Raw genomic sequence first — 6,000 nt, forward strand, 5'->3', positions numbered from 1 at the left:
AAATGGAGACACTAAATATATATGCTCATCCTCCTTTTGTGAAGAGGAATAAAAGAAAGACTGATGGGACAGCGGCTTGAGCATCGTACCGAGTACATTTGAGTATGTTCAGTGAAGAAGAGATAATAAACTTTCAAATGTGATAAGGGTAAAAAGTATTTCTACAAGAGTATTGCTCACCTCTTTTCCTTCTCTCTACCTGCAGTGTCAAAATTGGGTATTTCTTGCTTCATAGCTTCACCATTGCCACATATCTGGCCCTTATTCTATAAATTGGGCTAATTGGTGAAAAATCCCAAGACTCTCGGATGAGAGATTTGTGTCTTGTATGCATGAATGAGGGAAAATACATTAAAGAGGGAGAAGGGAAGACAAGAAGGCCATACAAGTGGGAAACTAACAAAATAATGGTGGAGAGGGAAGGGTAAGGAAGGAAGTTTAAAACAGTATAATATGAGTGAAAGGGATTTTAATAAACATTGTCATGGATAATGAATTGGATGCTTTTGCAAATTCTTTGATGGATACGAGTAAATAGCGGAATTGCTCTAATTGTTGAGTGATACTCACACTTGGCATGTCACTGGGTTAAGTCTCTGGTAGTTGTCCAGTTACTAAGGTTATGTAGCAGCCCCAAACTTAATGACGTAAAACAATCAGGAGCCCACTGAGGTTGTGTGGGAATTATATTGTCAAAAAAAACTCAGGTTTTAAAACCTTTCACTGTTACAGCTTTAAAACAGCCTTCGAGTCCTCAAGCTTGCATTAGCTCAAAGTGGGCTATATGGCTTTCTAGGCCTATTTTGGATGTGACAATGGAAGAAGCTAGAGATGGAAGAACTTCCTGAAGGGAAGAGCAGGGACTGTGAAGAAAAACGGACAAAGGGGTTCCTTGCAGAGTGTAGAGTCTGTGTCAAATCCATCTACACCAGTCACAAGAAACTCTACAAATGTCTATGGAATTTCATCATTGCTATGGACCAATGGCCATTGTATGTTTTCCATTCTTCACTTTTCTGGATGAGAGTTCTATTACAGTCATTCTGTCCCTGCTCTACTATTGTAGGGAATGGGGGCATAAAGTGGCAGGAAACCTGACTTTTTAGTTCATAGTTCACGTGATCATTCGAAGCCACATACAGATCTAACAGCAAGGGTAGCTCATCACCTGGAAATCCTGGACTTAGCACTGGAATCAGTAACTGAGCAGAACTTTTTATCGTCTCCCTAGCAGAGGTAGTGAATGTGTTCCCTTTGCAAGGACCTGGTGGTTGGAGTGTGACTATTAAACAAGCCCATTCTTCCTTCTCCTAGGAACAGTCTAGGCTGTATTTCTCTGTCTGCCTTGCAGGTGGGTATGGCCAGGTGGCTGCTTTTTTTCCAGTGGAATGTAAGTGGAAGTGCTGGGTGTCTCTTCTGGGACAAGATGGGTTAAGAAAGCAGGTGTGCTTTTTCCACCCTCTCTCTTTCCACATTGATTACTGAAGGCATAAGATTCTGACACACTAGGGAAGGCCAAGTCACATGATGAAAACAGCTGATCTCTGGATGACTTTATTGAAGGCAATCACCAAACAAGAACACTAACATTGGACTAATAAGTGAGCAAGAAATAAAATGTTACTGCATCAGGTCACTACAATTTGAGGACTTACTTGTGCAGCAGTTAGTTAATACACAGGCAGATACACGAAGAAATCATTGGTCTATCAGTGATTGTTTTGGTTTTCCACCTAACTGAAGTCTGAGGCCATTGGTTGGGTATCTGCCAAAAAGGAGGTAAGGCAGCAGTGCTCTTTATAAGATTCATATGCTGATTAATCAGATAGCTTTGTCTGGAAATTTTATATACCCTAATAAACAACCATGCAAGTTATGTTAACTTGTTCAATTTTTTTGAATTCATATATTTACCATCGATACTCAATGACTTGGTTTGTTCCATTTTAAAACTTTAATGCATGTATTATATAAATTTAAAGCAACATGCCCAAGCACCGAAAGAAAAACTATTTGGACGAAACGAATGAATGTTTATTCTCTTATTGATAGCATCAGGTTTCCTATTCAATTACCATGGTATAGGTCAATGTTTATCCCTTCAGCTGCCTTCGTGACAACTCTGATGTCCCAGCTTTGTCTCGTTTCATATTTATCTCACTATTCTCAGTACCCAGCAATATGCCTCACACATGGTAAGGGCCAAATTAATATTGGGGAAGTGAACTTAATTTGAAAATATGAAATTACAAGTGATACAGGACAGGTCTAAAGATCCTTTAGGTGTTTATTTATCCAGTAACATCAGTTTTATTCCTTCAACGTCAGTTTTACTCCTGGAAAAAGTCATTTTATAATTGAAAGAACATTTTTGCTGATGATTCATTTGAAGTTTCTCTACCTTTCATTTCATCCCATTAAATTTTATGGAAGTTTTTCTTTTCATAATTTAATACTTAAAAGTGCCTGGGATATTGAGTCACTATGGAAGCTTTTAACTGGCCTTAGGATCTTATAGGTGAGTAAAAGTTACTTGATCCTATTCTTACAGTCAAAATCATTGAAATTAGTAATATTGTGTTGTGTCTTCTTAAACTATTCTTGGATCATTTGTAGTCCTCATTCTCAAGGTATGGCATTAATAATCCTGTAATGAACAGAACAAGGAGCCAAGGTTAAAACAATTTGTCCCAACCATTCTGCAGTCATGACAAGGCTAGGCTGAGAAATTGAAGCTTATGGCACCCTTCTGCCTCTCACTCTTTCTCTCTCTGATGCCTAATGCCTCACAGCGGCATTAACTCACTGGTGTCATTTAGCACACTGAAGGATGATTTGCTTTCTCAGCATGCCTGGTGCATCAATAGATGCCCTCTTGGCCTTAAAATGTCAAAGTATCTTCCCAAGTACCTGACTGCCCATGAGTGACAGATGCCAGGAGAACAGAACAGTGCACACTTCAGAATCATCAGGCTCAGCCTCTGACCTGTGCTGCTCCGTATTTTCTTTTCCCCAGGCCATCTCATGCATTACAACAAATTGCGTTAGCATTGAAGAGTGTTTTTCACTCTTTCACCTGCTAGGCCTATCCCATATTAATTCCTCTCTCTCTCCTTTACACCAGCTAAAATATAATCCTCCCCTGGGAAACTTCATGTTCCTTCAGAAGGCAAAGGCATGAAGTACTCAGCCATAGCAGGGCATAAACACCCACAATGACTGACCTTCTGTACCAGATGTGATAACAGGGATAATTTTTGGGAACCACTCTGTCCAGTCATTCCCAAAGCTGTCTGCACCTAAAAATCCCTTTGTAAGCTTTTTGGTTTTGTTGATAGTTTATTAATTTGGTTGATAGACATGTTTAGAATCACATATAAAATAATGCATTAATTTAGAAATACTTTTTTCCCTTCAATTTCATGAAATCACTTTATGTGCTTCTGCTACAGCAGCATCTTTGTTGTATTTTGAATTATTAATACAGTTTTCCAATGCATATTATCTTTACATCTAAGTTATTTGAGATTCACATAGCAATTTTAATAATATCTGTATAGGATATGTTGGCTCTGGAAAATTTACAGCCCAAGCCACCTGTCCCAATTTACATGACATTACAATACTTTGTTGTGGCAGTGGTGGTTTCTGCCCCTGTAAATGTATATCCACACTTCACAGTGAAACCACTAACTGTATTTTTACAGTCATTTTTTTAGGCTGATTCACAGTGACACCCAATATTTGCAGATGTGAGGTTCTATTCTTGGAATAGTGACTAAATTTGAGTGAAATTTCTTTCGTACTTTTTTTAATATTAATTTTTGTTCAGTCTGTCAGGTGACCTCTACAAGCATTGTTCCCAGCTTTCAAGCTACCGTATTTTCCTCCAAACGGTACATTGCTGTCAAAATAAAGTAGTCAAGAGAGACCCCGGGGGATGAGATACTTTGCAAAGACTTAAATAGGAAGCCGCTTCTTCTTTGTGGGTAACTTTGTGGGGGGACTCAAAAGCTTTTAAAATGTTTAGGTCAATGGTATTTGATCCAAGAGCTCTGAAATATAGCCAGGATATACGAATTTTTCAAATGCGTCTCATAGGACTTTATGTAGCCATCTCAGAACAGGAGTACAGGAGCTTGTGTATGATGTGTGTGTGTTGGGCGAAGGGAGGGTATTTCTTTCCATGCCACTTCCTCTAGCCCTTCCCAAAGTAAGCAACATTATCAGTTTGGTATGAATACTTTCATACTTTTCCTCCATCCTCTAGTGCATATAATGTATATGTGTATATATACATATATATGTGTATGTATATATACACATATGTGTGTGTGTGTGTATATATATGTTTGTTCAGAGTTGTTTTCTATATTTTAAGAAAATGGAATATTATAAATTACTCTGTAACTTTTTCTTTAACTTAATATTTTCTCAGGGACTGGCCTTCAAAATACATATGCCCACATATGGATGATTTCTCAACCTCAGCATTATTGATATTTTGGGCCAGATAATTCTTTGGGGTGGGTCTCCTGTGCCTTATGTTTAATGATATCCGTGACCTCTACACACCAGATACCAGTAGCACTCCGCCCCCATTGCAACAATAAAAAATGTCTTCAAATATTGCCAAATATTCCCTGGGGTGGGAGAGACAAAAATCACTCCTAGCTGAATCACTGATAGAGAGTAACTTATTCAACCATTCCTTTAATAATGGAGATTCAGGTTATTTTCTGTTTTTTTCCTTCTGTCTCTGCCATAAATATCCCCATATGTGTATCTTTAAATAATGTTTCCTCTGTTTCTATAGGAGAGATTACCAAAATTAGATTTCTGGGGATTTCTATAGACATTGTGAGATTACCTTCCTAACAGCTTGTAGCAATTCACATACCCACCACAATGTCAGAAAGTGTCCCTGCACTGTCACCAGCACTTAACAGTAGCTATCTTTATATATATATATATATATATATATATATATATATATATATATATATGCTGGTTATATGCATAAAAATAGTGTCCCAATGTTGCTTTGATTTTTAATTTTCTGACCGTTTGTGAACATGTTGGCACTTATTTATTGGTCATTTGCTTTTCATGTTCCATTAAACCTATTCATATCCTTTGCCTATTTTTATGGGTTATTTGTGTTTTTTATTTCACCAATTTGTAGGAGCTTTTTGCTATGGATAGTTACCCTTTTCCATAAGCATTACAAACCAGTTTTTTCTCCAGTCAATCATTTATGTTTTGGATTTTATTTGAGATGCAATAATGTTTTTTACCATTTTATAGGGTCAATCATGTGAGAAAACCCCTCATTTAAAATATATTGTGCCCCAGTGTATGTGGGGGATTGGTTCCAGGACACCCACATAGACCAAAATCCACACATATTCAAGACCTCCAGTTGGCCCTGTGGAATTCACTTATGAGAAAGGTTGACCCCCCACCATATGCAGGTTTTTAATAATTGTATTAATATTGTATTTTCTGTTGAAAAAAAATCTGCTTATAAGTGGGCCCACGTAGTTCAAACCTCTGTTGTTCAAGGGTCAACTGTATGGAATCTAAAAGGGAGAAGTGGTCTGCTCCAAGTTGCATGCTCGGTTAAATGCAGAGCAGAGATAGACACAGAGCCTCATCTAGGTTCCCCTTCCTTACCCAATGCTGCCTTCAGGGAGCTGCTCTTCCCACTCTGCCCTTATTCCACCACACTCCATCTGTGTGTGTTCACAGCAAATGGAATCAATTAGAAAACACAGGACAGCAAAGTGTAATAAAATATCATAACACAAAAACAGTTCACATGCCTTAAGCACATATTGTTTTTATGCTGCCCTTTTACAGTAACCCAAACACCTAAGCAATGCTTGGGGAAGAGATTGCTGTCCCACTGGAGCATAGGCAGGGTACCAGAGACAGAGCAGATGGCTGAGGGGCATTCCTGGCTGGGAATTCTGCCAGCAAACATTGGTGAGGAGGTGC

General features: G+C 38.3%; 1 pseudogene across 1 annotated transcript in view; it reads right to left on the minus strand.

The window, feature by feature from the left end:
- LOC110743597 overlaps positions 1-5,616 on the minus strand; it is a 95,995-nt pseudogene extending 90,379 nt beyond the window's left edge. The window contains exon 1 of the transcript XR_004184016.1: positions 5,552-5,616. The product of XR_004184016.1 is annotated as an aconitate hydratase, mitochondrial-like (transcript). The remainder of the gene's footprint in view (positions 1-5,551) is intronic.
- Between the last annotated feature and the right edge of the window lie 384 nt (positions 5,617-6,000).

Source organism: Papio anubis, chromosome 5, assembly GCF_008728515.1.
Source record: "Papio anubis isolate 15944 chromosome 5, Panubis1.0, whole genome shotgun sequence".
Lineage (NCBI taxonomy): Eukaryota > Metazoa > Chordata > Mammalia > Primates > Cercopithecidae > Papio > Papio anubis.